Raw genomic sequence first — 24,023 nt, forward strand, 5'->3', positions numbered from 1 at the left:
TCTTTTAAAGCAAATAATAAAAAATTTAAATAGCGTGACGAGCTTTTACGACTTTCGAAACTCACACATATACATATATCATACAACGAAAATGCATTTTATGAAATATTTTATATTAACTATGTACATATGTCAAAATCTTTGAATATTTTACTGAATTCCAAATATACTGACTTGATTTATGAATCTAAGTCGATCTTTTCTTATCAAAGTTTTCCAAATTATCTAATTTCATTGCTAAAACGATTACTCACCAAATTGGCCACCTACCCTCTATTTGTCCCTTTCAAGGTAATTGATGTGGTATACATATGTACACATGTGAAAGGAAAAACCTGAATTATTCCAGCTATTACAAACTTAAAATTAGATTCAAATTAAAAATGGACATGCAATATCTATGCACCAAGCCAAACCAATATTCTTTTACCAAACTACATATATATTATATGCACATATGTATTGAATAATAAATAGTTTAAGAATATCAATCGTATCGCATAAGGAGATATTATCATAACGAATGATCGCGTAGCACGTCGCACTTATCGAACTTTTTGAAAATTCGCAATCGTATCGCTTACACGGAAAATTCGCTGTGGTGTTTCGCAATTAACACAATTAGCACAACAAACGCGGATAAAGGAGCGATCGCGGAGGCGATAGAGCTTTAGAGTCGAATGAAATGGAGGTACGAATTATCAGAGGGAGTGGTCGGACCTCCAATTCTCTGATAGCGAATTTCTAAACTGCGCCGAAACACGATATTGTTACCTTGTCAAAAAGAGCGGGAAAGCTGAAAATAGATTGAAGACTTAAATACGACTGGGAATTTAGATAAGTACAGTTTATGTAGGTCTTGTAAATTAACTACTAAAGGTCATCAAAACATCTGAAATCATATAGTATATAATATATACATATGTATGTATGTATGTACATACAAGTTATTAAAAAAAAGTTTTATTATTATGAGTGATATTTAAATCAATTCTTTAAAAGTTGAACGTATTTCAATATAATAAGACAACATAAAAAATAGCATCAGCTGCATCCGAGCGATATAATTCGTAATGATATACTCTCTGTTTGCAATAAATACGAGTTGAGCTGCAATCTTGGCAAACAGGTGGAGTTCTGTGAGGAAATTCGTATTTGCATTCTCCGTTCGTATATAATATAATATCAAAACGTCATGGGGAGCTTTCCATTGCAATGCGCGTAAGCTGTTCAAGTATGAAAATGATAATAAAGTGATATTAAAAACAAGGTGAAGCTAATAAAAACCTTCTAATGAAGCAAAACGACAATGAACACAAACAAAATATATTATATATATAGCCATTTTGTAGATGATAAATCGCATGTGTATTTTTAAAAGCCGAGCAATATAATACGTGCTTGTTTCAGCTTAAATTATAAACGCGCAATGCCAAAAAATACTACGTTTTTGATGTATGAGGGTCGGTTCTCGTTATCAAATTTATATATAAAGTGGCGAATTACGTTAAAAATAGATAGAGGAAAAAAATCCGAAAAGGGGATGTGGAAAATGAAAGAAAAGTGTGGCGCGCGACAAACCAACACTTAAACGTGGGCGGGTGAAAAGTGCACACAATTACTTATATTTATTATTTATTTATTTTTATACAATTTGCCATAGTGACTTTACAGATTAGCTCCAAGTCGTCACTATGGCTACACAAAAAGAAAATTATAAAACAAATATAAAATTATAAAAATATAACATGCTAAGATCCGAAACTAAACAATCCTTCAACTAGATCAGTATATTTTAGATTGAACAAATCCAAACCAATAGAAATCCGGTTAAGGAGCTTGATGCCCCTGGCGACAGGAGACGAAACCATTTAATTAGTACGTGCCTCGGGTGAGGAGAATAAATCTCCGTATTTAGTGTTATGTACAAATGTATTTATGTTGTCTGTCTGAGAACAGTATATGGTGAAAAATAGTCCGTAAAACTATCTATGCTTTGCCTTTACAAAAAAATATTATTCCATCCATCCATCTCACATTTGTGTGGAACATTTTCGTTTATAGACGGGACGGATTGGATTTAACGCATTTGTAAATTACATTTTAACGGCGCGTGCACAAGCTTAATCTCGTATATTATTTATCCGTTCGAAATCGCTTTCGGACGCAATTTAATCAGTTTTTTGCGTGGAAAACTTTCGGTCCATATAATATTCACTAATTCGTTGACGCATGAGCGTAGGCCGACTGAAAAGCCGATGTTACCATGCAATTATATACCGCGATGTGGCTTGAAAATTTAATGCGTTAGAAATTTATGCGTTCTATAAACCTTCACGGGGTGAGTTTACAGTCTCGAGAAAATACACTTAAACATCGTGGGAGGGCAATAGATAGACGCAAAGCCATTGAACTTCTAAGATTTTGACGTGGGCGGGTCAACGTACCGTAAATGCCTGATATTACTTGTTTTAGCAAAAACGTTAAAATATCTGTGAAACGGCTTTGATGTCCTCTAATATTTGGAAAAACCTCGTAAAGTTACCCAAGTAAAAACACTTAAAAAATAAAAAGTTAATATTTTATGAAGAAAAAGCAACAAGACTACGAATTTTCTAGGAGTAGATCCTTAGAATTCTCTAGGAGTAGATGTTTATACGTTTTCCATATAATATTAAATATGTATGTACATACTATATATAATATTTGTATTAAATTTTTGAACATTACCGTTTCATCTTGAAATCGTTTCGTCAACCATGTACGGAGGTGTTTCGAGAACGCTAAGTTTTGAGTGGTTTCTTGTTGACTACTCGAGGGGAAAATAAATAAGGTATGAAAGGGATGAATACTGCTGTTAATTTTAAATTATCATTTCAAAAATTGAGCGAGACGAAGCTTGACAATTTGCAACCAACGAGACTTTGTCTTCAAAACGAAGGTTTTGACTTTAAAAACCACTGATCGGGTGAGAATGGTTTGAACCAAAAATTGAGATATTAGCCAAAGGATTGATTTATTTCATTAGATATACTATCATAGTATTCAAAAGTCGCTTAACTAACTCTGAATGTTACGATTGAATTATGTATAAGAATACGAATTTGAAAGTCATCAAAAATATCGAATAAATATTAAATCTAAAAGCTTTAATAATGGGTACAATGATTCATTATTTGAATATCTATATAAATAAAGAAAAGCCCATCGATAAATTATGTAAATATTTAATATATATATAATTTCGAAAGAGAATTTGTATGTAAGAAAATATGTAATGTTGGTTGGGAACTTCGTAAACAAAACAAAGTTTTTATGACGACAATTCAATTGGTTGAATATTATACTTTTTTCGATTCAAATAAATTTAATAAAAAAACAAATGAATATTTATTATTAGATTCGCCATGTTTACGCTGTTTATATTACAAATACTGAGCGAAGCCGGGTAAAACAACTAGTACTTCATAAAAATGAAGCTTTAAATTGAAAGCTTTACGATCCATTTTGAAATTTTTATACACCAAATAAAGCAACTAAGTTTTAAAATTCAACGACTTAACCAAACTTGGAATGAGTGCATTGGAATGGAACGACTTGAGATAAAATTTTATTGGGTTACATATATGCGAATCGAAGTTGGGTTGAAAGATGCACGTGTCCCGTTTGCGAACTTTCATCGACATCATATTTGAAAATTTACCGATATTTCAACAGTGCACTGAGAACAAGCAAGTCCTTTAGACAAGGTGAGTAGAAGATATGAATTGCAGGAAGTCAAGTGGTAAGAGTGACGATAAGACTAGTTCGACGTAGTATTCGGTTCAAAGACCGGCTAAGCGCCCTCCGATGTGGGCATATTGCTCGATTTGCGAACAAATCTCGAATTTATGGAAAACGCAGTGAAGGAAAATATTGCATTACGTACATTGTAGATGAAGTCCTATATAGATGTGGAGCTCGACGTGAACAACAAAGCGATTTCACGTAGAGAAGTTCACCGGTGAGCTTTTGACTATAAACTCGTATGTAACCCGACTATCGAAACGGTTATTTGTTCTAAGCGCGGACGTCTCCGATGAAGTTCAAGCTCGTATATAACTAACGATGTTGATAAACTCAAATCAATTTCAAACTAGTCACCCATTAGAACGGTTCTATGCAAGATTTTAGTAAAGTTGATTTGGTTTTTCATAAAATTATGTATATTACACAATTATACAATTACATATAACAATTTACTACTAAGCAAAAAGTTGACTTCATGATCTAGAAAAAAATGTGGGTGTGTGTATTTTGGGGACTTTTGAGAACACCCTCAGTCCTATCGAACTGAAACTTAGTATTGGTTACTGAAATGCTAATCAATACGACCGAAAATGGTACTTCCCCTTATTAGTGTCCTTTTATTTTTGGATTCAATTATATCCCAAACCGCTCAACAGATCAGACTGTTTTTTTTTACATGTAATAGAAATTATATATTATATTTTACACAGTAATATTGTTACCTGAACCGGAAGTAGCACTTTTACTCTAGAGAATCGAGGTTGTGTATTTTCTTCTCAGAAACTATGTAGTCTATTGAACGAAAATTTCATATCTAGAAGTTTAAGTTTAATATCAAGTTATATATAAAATACCCGTCAACCGGATGTGACAAACGGGTGTCTGTATTTATGTATATACATTTTTTCTGTTATATTGTCGACCATTGTGGCGCATTAGGGATTCCTGTAATGCCACAATAGTCCAAACTTAAAAAAACAAAAAAAAATAAAAGTAGATATGAATGCCGTACTTGAATGCTGAAATTATTTAATGTTTAACTTTGAAGTTACATAAATATCGGATGGGAAGTCGGGCACCAGGCCAAGCAATTATATCTAGTTGTGAAAGGCCGCATTATAGCATGACAATAAGATAGGTTGGGGGTTGTCAACATGGACACGGAAAAGATGATTTGAAATTCGATTGTCGTAATACAGCAGAGGAGAATTTGAAAACAGAACTAGCCGGCTGGGAATTTGCAAGCCGGTGTTTATATCGAGGCAGACGAATTTAGTGACAACCATGTGGATCGCTTGCAACTACCACGTGCTCGCGTGAAATGTGTTTGAAAAAAAAACGTGATGATTCCGTCTCTGGCAATAAATTAAAAAGATTTATAATGAATTTAAAATAATATTTTTATTTTATAAACATTAAAGTGTCCGGATTGGGAATGTATAACAAAGTATTTGCATGTTTATATTTGAAAGACATGAAACAGTTCACTGCAAAGGTTGAATAGGTCAATGATTCGGACGCTAATTTCGATTTAGCAGAGTTACTCTAATAGCATCAAATACCACTTGTCAACAGACTAACAAGTCGCAGTCACGGTTATTCCTGATGTTAGCATATATCAAATTGAATTAAACCAACACTGACTCTCACACCACTATATCATTTGTCATTCAATCGCTCTTTCACCTATGTCGTAAATTATACACATTTCGGATTAATGTATTAGAAATGATATTTTTCACTTGAAGATCATACAATATGACATGTATTTCGTAACTGAAATGAAATAATAGCTTTTAGTTAAATCAACGGGATTGTCTTCTACGCGTCAATTTTTAAATTGAATTCTCAGTTTTTGTAATAAGTTTTCGCGACGACAAGTGACGACATTAGAATTTTAAAAATGAAAAGAAAACAAAAGATAACGATTTCTCTTTTCGTAATGATAATGTTTGTAAGACCGACTTTTAAAATTTGATCTGAATTTATGTCGTAGACAAAAAAAAAAGGTAAAGAAAACAAAGAGAAAGAAGAAGAGACAGAAAGAGAGGGAAAACGTTAGAAATTTCCAACTCAAAAAGAAATGTCAAATTCACAAAAACAAAACGTAAAAATGTTAATTTATCGATGAAGACGCTAGTGCTTTTTTTTCATAATACAATGTCACTAGCCAAAACATCAATAAAATAAACTGGATTATAAAAGTTTGAAAAGTCACCACGCACGTTATTTATCCGTTCATAATCAATATCATACATGCTAAAATATGAAATAATAATCCAAATTTAATACGAGTATGTACATATGTATGTATGTACATATATGTATATTTGAAACTAATATATAAATATGTACATACATACATATAGTGGTGTAGTGCTTAATAAAAAAGAACCAGGGCGGTGTTTAATTTTTATGACCCCCCCCCCACTCTTTTTTCTTTACTTAAAAAATATTTATCCTAATATTGGTAGTTCAAATATTTATAAAAAAAATCAAATTCGAATTAACAAATATTCTTGTTGAAATTATGATATTTTTTACATTTTCGAAAAACTTCCTTCCATACATCCTCTTCAAAATCTTTGATTTTTCAAACTCGTGTTTGTGTATCAACAGCAACATTTGCTTTTAGCAATGCCAAAAAACCATGTCAAAATTTCAAAAAACTATGAAATTTTAAAATATGAATTTAGAGATGACTATTTATTTAAATTAAGTTTCCTTATTTTATCTATCCTCAAGTGCGTATGGTTAATAGTTCAAATATGTTATGTTTTATTTCGAAGTTTTGGGTGTTTTTAGATAAAAAGCCCATAGATTTCATTAAAACGTCAGATTACTTTTAGGTTGTGGTCACCAAATGTTAGAACGAGGGTCTTCTCACAATATTTGGTATACAAAAATGAAATATTATTTATTTATTTAATAATACATGGGGAAGGTGCCATAGTCGATATATCCTTGCGGTTTGACTTAATATAAATATAAAAAAATAAAAACAAAAATATTCATAACAATAATAAGATAAAAGAAAAAAAATTCGGGTGTGACCAACCCATGACTTCATCTATGTATTTCAGGAATATAAGAAGGTTACAAAACAAAATTCGATATTGAGCTGATGACTATGATAGCAATACAAATTGAGCGCAAATGTATGGAAACTTGCACAAAACAAAAGTTCTACTTCCGGTTGTCTGATTGTGTTCAATTTTTTTTTATTACTAAAAATCACTATCAAAATAAAATAATGAAATATTGTTTTTAAAAAAAATACTACTTCCGGTTTACGAATTCTGACCAAAACCCTACCAGCTCTAAGTTAGTACATAAAGGATAGAAATATAAATTTTCAGCTTAATACGTTCAGGGGTGCGGACAGAGTAGTGGGCACAACATTTTTGACCTTTCTACGAGGAAAAAAATCCCACTTCCGGTTCATTAAATTAAGTAATTTTTTTTTTATTTTTACTTAAAACCACTATTTTTATTATACACAATAAATATCAAGAAGCTTAAAACAATTTAAAAGGTCAAAATAAAATAATGAAAAAATAATGAAATATTGTTTTAAAAAAAACTACTACTTCCGGTTTACGAATTCTGACCAAAACCCTACCAGATCTAAGTTAGTACATAAAGGATAGAAATATAAATTTTCAGCTTAATACGTTCAGGGGTGTGGACAGAGTAGTGGGCACAACATTTTTGACCTTTCTACGAGGAAAAAATCCCACTTCCGGTTCAATTAATTAAGTGATTTTTTTTTTTTTTTACTTGAAATTACTATTTTTATTTTACACAATAAATATCAAGAAGCTTAAATCAATTTAAAAGGTCAAAATAAAATAATGAAATATTGTTTTAAAAAAAAAAACTACTTCTGGCTTACGAATTCTGACCAAAACCCTACCAGCTCTAAGTTAGTACATAAAGGATAGAAATATAAATTTTCAGCTTAATACGTTCAGGGGTGTGGACAGAGTAGTGGGCACAACATTTTCGACCTTTCTAAGAGAAAAAAATCCCACTTCCGGTTTATAAAATATTATAATTATTTTTTATTTTCATCAAATTGATACAAGAATTATACTTGAATTTTTTTGTGACGAACACACATGTTTAAAGGGTCGAAAAAAATAGTGGAAGAAAAATCCAACAAGAATAAACTGCTACTTCCGGTTGACGGATGCTAACTAAATTTTATAATTAACTTGGTATTAAACTTAAACTTCTAGATATGAAATTTCAGTTCAATAAACCAAAAGGTTTCTGAAAAAAACATAAAAAACTTCGATTCTCTAGAGTAAAAGTACTGCTTCCGGTTCAGATAGAAATATTAAAAAAATATGAGGTTATAAAAAATATTATTTGTATTATATTTAAAAAAAATTCAGTCCGATTCATTTAGTGGTTTGGGAGATAATTGAATTCAAAAACTTAAAAAAAGAGGACACCTATAAGGCAAGGTACCATTTCCGGTCAACTTAAAAATTTGAAAAAAATTTACGTCGTGTCGATAAGAATTTCAGTAACCGATACTAAGTTTCAGTTCGATAGGACTAACGGTGTTAAAAATATCCCCAAAATACACACCCACACAGACACACACACACAAACACACACATTTTTTCTAGATCATGAAAACGTGATCAGTGATCGATTCTGAGCTCGAATCAGTCAAAATCTCGAGTTCGAATTTTCGCATGATCACAAAACTTCATCTATTGTTACTACGTACATAGATAAAGTAAAAAGTAAACATGAAAAATATACGAAATAAGAAAAAATAACAAAAAATAAAAGAGAATAAAAATATAGAAAAGATATTGGAAAAGAAGAATTACAAAAATGTTCAAGTTTAAGAAATACTTCTACCTTGTTTTTAAAAATATTTAGATTTTCAGAATTTACTACATTGTTGGGATGACTATTCCACACTTTAACCACTCTGTTTTAAAAGAAGGAAACTCTGATCAATTTATTCGATTTTTCTTTTTGGAGTCTGGGATTGTGACCTCTAAGATGAATGTATTCATTGAACGTAATGAGTTTGTACATAGGACAATTATGATGATTATTTATTATTTTAAAGACTTCGATTAAGTCGCCTATTAGGGCGAAATCACACAGCGCGGGGTGTGGTATGTGGTACGTCGACAAGTTCTCCTATATTTCTTAAAACCGTTATCGACCACTGTCAAGCAAGGATATAATACAAGAATACAATTTTACCGAACACACCCAGGGGGTCTTTTTATGACGCTGTGTATAGTACTAGTTATCGCATGCCCATTTTATTCGCATGTTTAAAAGTATCTAAAAAAAACAATGTACCACGTCCCGCCGTGTGTGATTATATTATCCAAATATATTAGCAAATATATTGACATATTAGCCAAAATATTTTCTAATTTTACTCATAAAATAATTTTCATATAAATCAAATGGCCAGAGCGGCGACCTGGCTCAAAAAGAAGTACCAGGGCGGGGACCTGCCTCGACCTGACCCGACTACACCACTGCGTACATACATATATAAGATGAACATACTGTATTTTTGAATGAAAAAATACATACTACATATGTATGTACCCACTCAATAATCGTCAATAATAATTCAATAAAATCATACGAGACGCATGTAAGCATATGTGTGTGTGTATATATACCTATTACATCTTTATTATTTCAAACTGAAATAATAACTTGAATCTGGATGATAGGCAGATAAATGAATAAATTTTCCAAGCATTGTATGGCACCGAAATTATTTGTAAAATAGCGATTTAGTTCGGTAACTAAATTAATTAAATTTGCATAATTGTACGAGCGTGTCAATCATAAAGCGCTTCTCAACCACATGTGAAACAAAAGCAAAATTAAATCTGGAAAAATCAGTACGCAGAAAATTGTGAAAATAAGCCTCATAAACAAATAGCGTGCACCGCTTCAAACGATATTTCTATCCCATAAGCTACGTGTATCCAATTAGCTTTTACTCCTTGGGTAAATATTTGTTTTAAGCTTATTTACCTATCAAATGTAAGAGAACTTCATTAAATCGCATCTATTCAAAATGTAAACAAATATGAAACGAAGTAACAGCACATCTGATGATCTGTTTTGCATGCAGAAAATCAACCACCGTTTTTTAAATTGAAAAATATTCGCAGAAGGTTGCACGTGTCACAAAAAAGTCATAGCATATTTTCATTTGGCGGAGTCCTTGAACGTGGTCAAAAAACTTTCGTCTCCAACACGATTCTAACGAAAATAGTCCAATACAAAAAAAGTCGCGACCGTCTTGCGAATATACATAATATTGTTATTTTAAACTAATTTCTCGCGGAGTATTTGGTTCACTTTTGCAAATGAAAAAAAGCACGGCACATATGCCAAAGAGTGTACGTACGTCAACTGATTAGTCCTGTTTGGTCTTTATCGCCTGTGTAAATAACGCACGGGTCCGCGTATGCCTGCTTCCCGTGCGGATTATGAGCTATTCGTCTTAAAGGGTTTCCAGAAGCTGTGCTGAACAATTTGCTGAAAACTTGCCGGGGTCGTGTAGCCCGTTCGACGATAAATTAACACTTCCCCAAGTATCCGAAGACGTACAATATTTAGCACACGACAAAAAGGTCGCTTCCCTTACTCACACGTGTATAATCTAGTGCTGGACGAGACCCGAAACTGGGCGAACTCTCGCAAATTTTCCGACAATGTTGGTAAACGCAAGCACGAGTCCAGAGGAAAAACATATACATACATATGTAGGTATATTTAAAAAGTATGCTGACGTCACGGGAAACGTCATGCGCCGTATGTTTTCTACGTCACGAATTCTCGACGGAGGGAAATTTCTCGTTGCAACATTATTTATGACCGGAAAATCTTTCGCACGAAGGTAACGGTATCACTCAAACGCAGCAACTTATTTAATTTTGATTAACGTATCAATTAAGTGCAATCAGACATATGTATATAATATTATAGTAACCGTGTTTTCATTAACTTGAAAGAGGCGGAAGTCCAATTTTCAGTTCCAAAAACACTATTTCTGTTTGACTTAATTCACAAATTGTTATCACTTATTTTTATTCGGTATGTCCAGAATCTCGGAAAAGCAAAATAAACGTATTCCAAGCCACCAGTGTTTTTGAATATTGTTAAACAAAAAACGTTATATTTAATGTTTAGCGAGATATGTATTTCTCGAAATGAAGAAAAGTGGACCTATGCCACTTTCAAATATAACGGCTAAATTATGTAGGTACGTAGATAGAATGTATAAGAATTTCTACAATTTTCATTTTCAGTAATATTTAAGCGAATAATCAAACATATTTTCGAACGACTGTCTTCGAAAGGAGAGCGTGGATAAGATACATTATTAGAAGTAAGAATTATTACTTAAAATAAGTTGTAAAATCGGAAGATTTAGATGAGATCTGAAATAAATCTATAATAAATATTTTGGATACATTAGGAAACGAACTATGAACCTTCATATCGCGAGCTCAATTATTTTTCTACGGCGATATTTATTTTCAAACACCTATCCAAAATTGATGAATTGTTTTCGGCGGCCAAAGACAATATGTTAAAATATAATGAAAACTATGTTGTATAAGATATCTGGGAACGGGAATCATAATAAGAATTCTATAAATATTCCTTTTTCTTTCTATATATAGAAGAAACGTTGTTCCGTTCAACGGAACTGAACATAATAAACTCTTCAATATAGACGTCGAGCTGTTCACAATTTGTATACCACCTCGTGTTAAGTGTGCCGATTCATCCAAATCTTTAAACGAATATACGTATGTATGCGGTAAAGAATTTGTCGATGTGCATGGGAACAATTGGATCGATTCCAAATATCAATCGTCAAATAAAAAAAACACATTTCCAAATATTCAACAGCTTAAAATGACGAAAAATTTCGAAAGCGAAAGTGACACGTGTTAGAAATAACATCACCCGACATTAACTAATTAAACACGCTGTATATAAAAGACAGTCGGAACGTTCACTAATAATGCCTATTATGACGTCGTCCGAAATAATTATTGCTCGTGGACGAAATTCGACAAGATCAAAGCGGACTGCGAAAGCTCGCCGGATAATCCCGGCGAAATGATTTATACATTGCGGTATCGGGGGAAGCGGAACGAGACACAAGAAAATAAATATGCGAGCGTGTGTGTGTGTGTGTGTTGTCTTGAAAAGCTTCAGTGCCAATAGGTTTTGTGTCGCGTAGGTGGACGATGATATTTTTGAAAAAATAAAGAAAGAAACGAAAATACGCATCCACCGATCACACATCCGCACACACAATCACCGATTGTCGCCGTTTCTCCTCTAAGCCGCAAGGAATTTCTGGAACGAATTGTTCGGAAAAGCTTCAGGAGACGACCGCGTGTGTCCATGACGTATGGAACCTTGGAGATTGGCCCACTTCGAGCTACAAATCCGTACGGATGTATACTTGGCACCTCGGCTACTTGGCACTCTTGCAAATCAGCCTGGCACCGCCTTCTTGACCATACAGAAGGGGTACTCTGCTACTTGCCCCTCACAAAACGCCTAGTAGATTAATTCAAGCCCCAGAACTTTGAAATAACAAAAGAGAAAATTCTGAGGGTCGTTCGATATGTTCAAAGACATCAAATCACGCCATTAATCAGATGACGCTCAGTCCCCGAAATTCTAGGATGGGCCAGAATTAGATCGCGGAGACACTTTTTCACCGCGTCTCTCAACCTGTCATGTCAGTCTATTGTGTTTTCTTTTAATTGTATTCTAGTAAATATTTAAAAATGTTTTGAAACGTCTCAAATTGATTATTTAATGTTTATATAAGACGCCTGCAAATTATCAAACGTCACCCCTTACGATAAGAACAAACGTATCAAAATAATTTTACAGTTTCGTCGAAAATGACGTGCGTGAAATTTCTTAAATGAAAAACAAACGTTGCATAAATTTTGTTGACATTATTTTTTATGTTAAATAAGTGACCTTTCATGTTCGAAATGAAAAAACCGCACGTGAAAATGTAATTATGGAACTTACAAAATAAAATTTAAAAGAATACGCATGAAATGTGAATGTCAAATTTCAACTCATCAAGTGAGTTCATTTTTTTTAAGATATACATAGGTATGTTACATTTAAGCTGAAGTTAAACGTAAAACAATAATTTTTTAGAAGTGTGTCAAGCTATTTTTAATCATTAATATTAATCAAGAAACAGGAAGTGTTCTTTGTTAATTATTTCAGTGACACTGCGGCCAAGTTTTAATAATATACACATTTAAATAAGTGAATAATATTACTTTTGTATTGAAAGTCACACATTTTTATGCGTGACTTACGAGTACGACTTCAAATATAAAACGTATTTTTACTTTATCTACATATGTACGTACATAGTAGTAAGAATAGATGAAGTTTTATGACCGTGCAAAAATTCAAACTCGAGGTTTTGATTGATTTGATCACTAATCACGTTTTCATGATCTAGAAAAATATGTGTGTATGTGTGTGTGTTTGTGTGTGGTTGTATGTGTCTTGTGTAATAAGCCGGAAATGGGAGTTTTCCCTCTTAGAAAAATTAAAAATGTTGCGACCATAAAATTTTTTCAACACAACTGAACGTATCATGTTGAAAATATTTATTATATTTGTAATTTTTATGTGCTAACTTACAGCTGATAAGGTTTTGGTTAGAATTCGTGAATCTGAACCTGTTAAATTACTTTATCTTTATAATATTTTATCTGGCCAGGTGTCATATTGGGGTATGCTGTGAAGACACTGTGGTACATATGTATGTATATGTGTATTTAAAATAAATAAATTTAAAGTGATTCTAAGTAATAATTTTTTTTTTAAACAAAATCCGACAGATATTCTATATATTTTATGTTTATAATATTTATAATGATGTTAAGTAACAAAGAATTAACAACTGGAAGTAGAACTTTTGTTTTGTGTATGTTTTGATACATTTGCGCTCAATTTGTATCGAAAATGCACTCATAACTGAATTTTGTTTTTTATACTAATTATATTCCTCAAATACATAGATAAAGTCGTGGGTTAATCTTACGACATAATAATTTTCAAATAAATAAACGGACAGGTGACAAAACAGTATAAGCTAAATACAGACTCAATACTTATATTGAATATAAAAAAGCTTACAATTGCACATTTTGGTGGGGGAGAATATACATCAATTAAATTACTTCTGTAATGAAACATTTATGGAAAAGGATTTTCTCCACTGATTTAACAAAATCTTCGGAAGACGTTTAAAAAAAAATAAAGATTTGTGCGTGTAAGTAAATAAAATACCATTTAAATCCAGTTATTCGAAGACATTGTAGTTTTCAGATATTTATATTTTATTTTAGCACATTACTATGTATGAATATATACATATACAACAATGTACTAAAATTAAAAAAAATGCATTCCTTTTTTCATTAAAATGAGTGATCTATGAAATTTTCGTAGCTGATGATTATACATAAATCCACAGGAATTACATGTATGTACATATGTACATGTGTACGTAGTTCACAAGTTATACAGATTTTCATCATAACAAACTTTGCAGACACATTGAAAGAAAATCAGTCTAGAGCCGACGCGCTTTTTGGCGTCCGCCGAGACGCGCACTTGACACGTTTGGCTGCGTCTACGATGTCTACCTTAGCATTTTTATGTCATTTTAACTGGCGCTTCCAGATACGAAGATAAAATTTATAGCAATGCGGAGAAAGATAAAACGTGTCAGTACAACTCCACCTCGGCTTCCCATTAATCACTCGGATAATTGTTGCACCAAGTAAGGCAACACAATCCGACAAATCACGTACAAATATCCATACATCCTGCTAATATAGGACATCTAACTTACTATAAACAATATTTTACATATTGCACAGTAGGCTATTATCGCACAAAATTGACTCAAACAATAACAGAAAATTCGGGGTTCATAATTGAATAACATTTTCATTTGGAACGCGAATGCAAACGATTTATCACCGCAGTTCATAAATTAAAATCAGATGCTCAAAATACACATTTGGGCGGTTTGCGTTGCACACTATTGCACAACATATAAATAATAGTCTGTGTACTCTCGAAAGGTAATAATTCAATCTGACGCTCGGTTCCCGATCGTGTGACTGATGGTTGTCGACCCATGTCGGAATTGGCGACTTTGCACCCGATAAATCATAGTCGAGAGAGCTTTTGACGTGCTTTTCAGACGGCTAGCTCAACGGCGTTGGCGAGTGACAAAAAGCTCCATATTTTAATTAAAACACGCGAATAAATCACGAACGAATAAATGATTCGGCGCACCGAACGCCCGACGAAACATTTCGCATTGTTGCACGCCGTTTTGTTGCGATTTGACACGTGTTGCGATTAAAACGCAAATGCACTGATACGGTGAGAGTTGAAATTTGACGCGGATAATTCGTTTATTTCACGTGGATGCGAGCGTGATAAAAAAAAAATGAAAATATATGAATGAAAAAAATGAAGAGTGGAGCGCGTTCAACATCAAAAGATAAATTTCAAAAAACTTATATATGTATGTTAAGTGCTAACGTGATATTTTATCACCGCTGTAGTTACAGAATGCTCATAAATATGAGGTAAAAAGGTGTAAAAAAACATTAAAAAACCACCACGCGACACATGACTTATTTATTTACATGCATTTCGGACCGAAAGTATTAAGCATCACTGAAAATATAAAGATTGATTTAAGCGCACGATGTGTACTGAAAATGTATCACTTTAATTTAAATTTCGAGTCAAAGTTTCACCATTTATGTACATATATATATATGTACGTATATACATATGAACATATGTACTATTTTTATATACTAGATGTCATCACCGACTATTGTAACTGATCTGATTCTTCTTTATATTCGATCCCTCAATATTGAGGATCGTGAACTCCATAAGCTGGGGTGTGGTTCACGACTCTTCTCCAATCTTCTCTTGAAATGGCATTTCGAAGTGCATCAACGCCAGAACAGCCAATAGTCGACCTGATTTGATCAGTCCACCGTATAGTAGATCTTCCTCTTCCTCTCATCCCCTCTACGGTACCAACCACAACAAACTTTTTCAGACACTGCTGCTACTCTCGCCACGTGTCCAAAAAAGTGCAGAATTCGCCGCAAACATATTTTTGAAATTTTGGTTCGTTTTACTGTCCAAGGCATTCTCAATATTCGTTTTCAAACCCAAATCTCAAAAGCTTCGATTGTCTTTCTTTCAGCTGCTTATACATATAAATAAAGCGTGAACAAGGTAAGCCGCGTCATTGCGATTTTGGCCATCTGATCTGATGCGTAAATAAATATCGTACAGGGGTAAATTTATATACTACATATAACCAATAAAGAGAATAGAAATACAAGAAGAAACAGACAATGTTAAGGGGGGGGGAAGGATTGACATTTGTCGGTATTACTTTTGTATTAAATCATCCTGACAATAAATCAGATAAAATTGTCAGTCTGAAAGACGATGGCTTATCAAGATGAATTATACTTCAAAACTTGCCAAAATTTATATTTAGGAATAATTATGCTATGTGATTTTTTTCTATAAACTGAAAGGTCAATTGACTGAACTAATTATGTAAATTTTCGTACGGATTTTGAATTGGAAATAAATTATTAATTCTCTTTAATTTAAAATAATTGAAAGCCCGTTTCCGCAGTGCCATAATATCACAACATAACTGCATACATATTTTCAGTATTTTGGGCGTATCAATTAATCATTTTGAGTAGACATATGTAATACGAATTTTTAGACGCGTGCTTTCAGCTAGAGCAGTATGAACGGGAAGATCACTCTTAAAAACTCATCTGCGGTATTTGCTCTTGTTGTGAAGTTACAGAAATAGTCTGAAGTGCGTATGGAATGGACGTAGACAACACGTGCGTGACATGTGACGATTTGTATTTTTTTTCAGACGCACTGGCACACAGTGAGAGATGTGACGTAACGTAAGAAGTACATATGTACGTCAATGGTGTGTAAAGAACACAACGAAAATTAGTTGGAACATATTACATATTTTTAATTGCAATCGCAATTGAATCGAGATTTGAGACTCAAGATGGAATTCAGAAGTGGTGATTAATTGTTGACGTTTGCAATTTGAATGTGTAAGACAGGTAGCATAATCCAGACGCCGATTAACCCGATACGTCTGCGGTCAGACGACCGTCTCGACAAGTCGTTAGCTAGCGTGAAATTAATCAAAGATTAGTCGGGAATTTTCAGCGGATTCGTCTCCCTGCTCCACAATGTGTTTAGAAATGGTCGATCTCTGTCTATTTTGGTCCACGAGCCGTCGCTGGCCGTCTACCAGTTTTTCCGACGCGGGTGTTCGGAACGTTCGGCGCGAGAGCCAACAGACGACACTCGACACTGACGCGCAGACATTCGAAGGTGTAAAATTGAAGCTTTTGACAGACCTAAAGGAAGATCGACTCGATATTATAAAGCATTGGCAAAATTTCAAATGATCCTTGTCCGCTTGAAAACATTGCCAATGCGAAACGACGTTGAGAAGCATGAGTACAACGAAGGAAAGCTCGAGCTTTCACGGTCGAACTATACGCTATTTCAAAGTCATCGATTTTCGACTAAAATTTACATAAACATTTCAATTGAAATAAACATTTGCGAATACCTTTAAAATATAAAATGTACGTCTATATTAAATTACAATACTTATTATAGACATAAATAAATTCAAAAGGCGCATTCAAACTTAATAAAATCAACAAAAAGCTTGGAAATAAATACCTCCCAGACAAATTACATATTCATTGCAATTGATTTTTACGAGATAAATATAAAGTACTATGCTACTTTCATAAATATCAAGTATGTATATAAATTTCGGCAAACTTCGACCTTTTAATTTAAAGAGTTTTGAAATTTTCTAATAACAAAACATATGTATATTGTTTGTTAGTTTTATTAATACATACATACATACATATGTATATACATATATAAAAGAAAGAAAAAAACAATGATTTCGTATTAACAGAAATATATTTTTTAAATAAAATAAATTTAGATATTTTATCGTAGTATATTATGTACATTTCATTCTATTGACGTTTAATCTCATACATAAGAATGCCGATAAATATTGTCTTCTAACATATTTATAACTGTAGTAATTTCATTATAACGAATGAAAAATAGCTGGATAGACAAGTCTGAATAAATAAGAATTGTTAAATGAGAATATGTATGTACGCAAAAAAAATTCATATATTCTTATAACCGCTTAATCTACAGAGAATATACAAAAACGTATTGTACGCAAGTACACAAAAATGTATATAAATTAAAGGTTGATGATATATGCCGACACAGCTCTCGCATTCGGCGTGCGTATAAATATACTAATAATAATAAATTAATATTGGGCACATGACAATGCCCCAACCTCAAGAATGATAATTAACAATGAGGCATCTGGCGATGTGGACAATACGATCAACGGCAAGGATGTTGTCATGTCACGAACATAATTCACCGTTCGAAGTTACTTCTGTCGAACGTAAATCACATTCACTGGGGTTGAATATCTGCGGTTGGGATGGGCGAACGTTAGGTCGTAAGGCCTCGCTGGATGAATCGAAGGAAATGTAATTTCCTCCAAACATCTCAGTATCGATTCAATCTAGACGTGTAGCCCCAAAACATGGAAATCTCTACGGTATTTCAAATACGTTGCAAGCGCGAACCTCGCAGATCAATGTATTTAATTAATATTAATTGGAATTGTATGTACGAATACAATTTTACCGCAATAAATGAACAAATGTATTGGTCAGAAAATGAAATGGAATAATAACTGAAAGCTAAATTTTTAATTATTATTTTCAAAATATTCCCGACTTAATTTTTATCATCTAAAAACTATTTCTCACGCTAAAATGCAATAGATAAACTATGTATCTATGTAGTTTTGGTTTTTTTATATTATACTTAGTGGTAAGTTCTTCGTACATCGGATGATTTTCAAAAAAATAAACTCATATAACGCATAGCGTTGAAAGAGAAGTACATACATATGCATGTACATATTATACATACATACACTCACTCAATATTTGTAAAAATCAAAATCCGTTTTGAAAATTTCCACTCCCAGAACTCTTGCAGAACTTAGTTGCCTTCGAAATGTATTTTCAGTTGTACATAATATATTCCAACTGCGTTTTAGGTCATCCATATTCTAATACAATTCAACTAGTCAAGTATAACTCTATAAGCAAATACACTTTCAACAATGTGTCCCAGTTGCACATACATATTATAAGTTGAGTTTTGACAGTTGATATTTTTACGAATGCTTTAGAATTCAATAATGCGTTAATAAATGCTAAATATTACGAATAAAAGTAATGAGTACCGTATTATGACAACTAAAAGAATGCGTAAAAATAAAAAATGTCACTTGCCAACTCACTTTACTAGTCGAATGATGTTTTCACGAAAGCCTAAGCTCTCCATCTTACTTATAGTTGAACTGTATTTTCAGTTGGAATGTATGTAATTCGCCATATGAAACAACTTGCGTGCGATAGACGGAATATATTCCAACTAGTCAAAATATATTACAACTGAAAATACACTTCAACTATATCGGTAGTTGGTACCAGGTCAGATGGAATATATTCCAATTAGTCAAAATATATTACAAATGAAATTTTTTGCATTTTGCAATTTGTTAGGCATCATTCTACTCTAAATACATCCATTCACCATCCACTGCTGGATGAAGGCCTTTTTAACACGTTTCCATTCATTTCTGTCATCTATCTTATCCCACACATTCTTCTAATTATATCCACCCATCGTCCCTTTTGACTTTCCTTGCTCATTTTTACATTCTCTCGGGTATCATTCAGACACTTATTTCAACCCGCCCATTGCCAATTCCAATCTCTTTACTCTCTCCATTATATCGACTACCAATGTATTACTTCTCACCCATGTATTCCGTTTTTATATATATTTTTCATGTATTGCATCATAATGGAAAACAGGCATATAATAATGGCAAATAGTGAGTTATTACGTAAAATTTAAGTAATATGAAATGTAACAAAACGCAAGCATATGTACATATACAAAGTTGTGCCAAAATGGATGGACCACTAAGGTTAAATAGTAAAACAGGCTGAATGCAAATATGAACAAAAATTTGTGAACAATTATTTTATTTTTAGGTGGTCTTTGAAAAAAACTAAAAATTTACAAAAAAATTTTATTAAAAACACGTGAACAATTGTAATATAAACTAGTAACGAACAAAAAAAAGGATAATTAATGAAATAAAATTTAAATAAATACTCTTAAGTCTTATGTGAAATAAAATATGAATTTTTTTCCCGAAACGTATTAACACCGCCAAAAGCGCCATTTATTTTTTACATACCTCTTATCTTTTCAACTTGAGTCACTACCTGAACCCTAACTAGCATAGTCATTCTTAAATTTCACAAATCTTTGTTCATATTTGCATTCAGTAGCCTGTTTTACTATTTAACCTTAGTGGTCCATCCATTGTGTCACACCTCTGTATGTATGTAGTATGAAAGTAAAAACATGAAATAGTAATAAAAACGTATACACCGCATATGTAATACAATTTCAAAATTTTTGCTAAGAGTATTAATATTACAGATTTTGCATTATTATGATTGATTCGTCTGGTGTACATTCACCGTATTTTTTGATCACGCTATCTAGTCAGTGTAGATATTTATATTTTAACGGCGCGCCGGAACGAGTGTGAAGACGCTGCGATTCCGGCGAAAGCTTCCACGTTAACGACTGGGGCAAAACACTCTAAGGTCGCCCCCGTAACTTTCAACGAATAACAAAAGTTTCGCCAAAATTAATTGCCCGCGATAATTTGCGAGATGACGGAGTGAAAGGGGCGAAATTAGCGGCCGAGTCTGTCGTAATAGTTAACGCCAGACAAATTGGGTCGAGGATTACGTCTCGGAGGCGCTTTCGCACCCCTGCACGGGGATTAAGCCGAAAAATGTCAGCTACCCCTGGAGAAAAAATGCGAGACATTATTCTTTGCGAGTTTATAAGACGTGCGCCGCTGTTTAAGAAGCGGTTTAGAAAAACCGTACAAAGAGGCAGTTGTTTATTCATTATAATCTTAACCGCCTAAACTGGAATGATTATTAAAATGAAACATAAACATAGGCAGCTTACTTTTAAGCACCTGGCTTCATACAAGACTGTTAGAAATTGGATTTTCGAAAATATTACTTTGAAAATACTGTTAATAAGAATGATATTATAATAAAACGTATATCTAGATACAAACTACATACAATATAGTCTTACATTTATCTGATTATATAGTATTACATTAAAGAATTCAAGTCACGTTCAAATAACAAAAAAAAAATTCTGATGGTATTTGTAGGAAAAATTTCATACTATTTGCAATCAAGTGTACATAATTACATACATATAATAGGAGGAGTAGGGTTTCTTATCAATAAGAGAATAGAAAGAAATATTATAGAAATAAGCGACATATCGGAACGTATATGCTATATAGTATTAAGAATCTCGAGCAGGTACACTTGTCAAATCTTCCAAGTGTACGCCCCCACATCTAGCCACCCAGACGAGGAAATAGAAGACTTCTACGAAAAAATACAGGACGCATACGATAATAGCCGTCACCACTTTAAAATAATCATGGGCGACTTTAACGCAAAAATAGGACAAAAGGCAAATACTGAAAGAGCAGTAGGCAATTTTGGTACCGGCCAAAGAAACGACAGAGGCGATCGCCTCATAGAATTCGCAGAACACAACAGGCTCTTTATCACTAATTCATTTTTCAGGAAAAACACCAACAATAAGTGGACTTGGGAGAGTCCTAAAGGAGACAGAAACGAGATCGATTTCATCCTAACAAATGCCCTGCACTCCGTTAAAGACGTTAGTGTTTTAAGTAAAGTAGATATAGGTAGCGATCACAGATTAGTCCGTGCCAAGATGGCCATTAATATAAATTGCGAACGTAGGAAATTAATAAAAGGATGCAGTAACTCTCCAGATTTCGCTCAACTAAGGTCTAGGAAAAAGGAATTCGAACTCGAACTTGGAAATCGATACGGGAAATTAAACCCAGAAGCAGACATCGAGGAATTGAACACTGTAATTAGTTCGGTTCTAACCTCAACAGGTAAGAAATTAGGTGGATTCAGGAAACAGATTAAATTAAGCAAAATTTCAGCGGAAACAAAAAACCTAATTAAGCATAAAAGGAATTTAGATAGGGATAATAATAAGCAAGAATACAATCTAGTAAATAAGGAAATTAAAAAGAGAATAGTCAGGGATGTCAGGGATTTTAACAGCAAGCTAATAGAAAATACCATTAAGAATAACCGTAGCCTGAAAAAGTGCAAACAGGATCTTTTCTTAGGCAAAAACCAAATGATCGCAATCAGATCAGAGAGCGGAGTAATAATTAGGAATAGAGAAGAAATCATAGACAGAGTTTACACGTTCTATGCAAAACTATACGAGAACGACAACGGCCAATTCCCCGCTCTGGAATCGACACACGGCCAAAGGGTTCCTGCAGTATTGCCTAGCGAAGTAGAGGCCGCGCTAAAAACTGCAAAGAACGGTAAATCCCCAGGGGAAGATAATATTCCCATTGACTTACTAAAATGTGGCGGCCCCCCCCTAATTAATATCTTAGCTAGGCTTTTCAGCAAATGCATCCAGAACCAAGCTATACCAGAAGGATGGAATAACGCAACTATCATTTTAATACACAAAAAAGGCGACAAAAGCGATATCAAGAACTACCGACCCATTAGTCTACTTTCAGCGGTCTACAAGCTCTTCACGAAGGTTATTACAGAAAGGCTGAAGAATATCCTCGACGAGAACCAACCTGTAGAGCAGGCAGGGTTTAGGGCAAATTTCAGCACAATGGACCACCTCCAAGTAGTTGGCGAACTAATCGAGCGCGCCAACGAATATCAACGGCCATTGTGCCTAGGTTTCGTCGATTATGAGAAAGCCTTCGATACAGTTAGTCATAATGCAGTACTTAACGCTCTAAAAACACAGGGAGTGCCGGAAACCTATGTGGGACTGTTAGCTGCAATATATAAGAATGCCACAGCTTCGGTTAAAATTTTTTCAGGTACAGATAGATTTAGCATAGGAAAAGGAGTAAGACAAGGAGATACAATCTCGCCCAAGTTATTCAATGCGGTGCTTGAGGGAGTTTTCAGGAAATTGGATTGGGATACAGCCGGAGTAAGCATCAATGGTCGCTTTTTGAGTCACCTTCGGTTCGCAGACGATATAGTTTTAGTAGCTCGTGATTCAGCTGACCTACTTATCAGACTAACACAGCTGGACAGGGAAAGTAGAAAAGTAGGATTAAAAATCAACGTAGATAAGACTAAACTAATGTTCAATAGTTATTGCATGCCTGATAGCATCCCCTTAGATGATAAACCAGTAGAAGTAGTAAATAATTATTTATATTTAGGTCAAATAATTGACATGTCTGGTAGTAAAAATGAAGAGATAAAGAGACGTATGAAATTAGGGTGGAGTGCATTTGGACGGATGAATGCTGTTTTTAAATCAAAAATGCCACTCTGCCTGAAGAAAAGGATCTTTGATCAATGCGTTTTGCCAGTGATGACGTATGGATGTGAAACTTGGACACTGAACGCCAAGATGCAAAATAAAATCCAATGCACTCAAAGAAGTATGGAACGCTGTATGCTTGGCATAACGAGGAAAGACAGGAAGCGGAACACGTGGGTGAGAAATATGACAAGGGTAGTGGACATAGTGGATAGAGTGAAGAGATTGAAATGGCAATGGGCGGGTCACGTAGCTAGGAGGATGGACGAAAGGTGGACAAAAGAAGTGCTTGAATGGTACCCGAGAGAAGGCAAAAGAGTAAAAGGAAGACCGCAAGGAAGATGGGTGAACGAAATTAGGAAAATGTGCGGAATGAGATGGATGAGTGTTGCGCAAAACAGAGACGAGTGGAAGCGTGTTGGAGAGGCCTTCATCCAGCAGTGGATGGCGAATGGCTGTAAATGATGATGATGATG

The 24,023-nt window shown here is 33.7% G+C and overlaps 1 protein-coding gene across 2 annotated transcripts in view; it reads right to left on the minus strand.

Moving 5' to 3' along the window:
- Window positions 1-24,023, minus strand: part of LOC143910977 (uncharacterized) — a 124,120-nt gene that overhangs the window by 41,057 nt on the left and 59,040 nt on the right. The gene's annotated exons all lie outside the window — the stretch shown is intronic.

This window comes from Arctopsyche grandis, chromosome 4 (genome assembly GCF_051622035.1).
Source record: "Arctopsyche grandis isolate Sample6627 chromosome 4, ASM5162203v2, whole genome shotgun sequence".
Classification (NCBI taxonomy): Eukaryota; Metazoa; Arthropoda; class Insecta; order Trichoptera; family Hydropsychidae; genus Arctopsyche; species Arctopsyche grandis.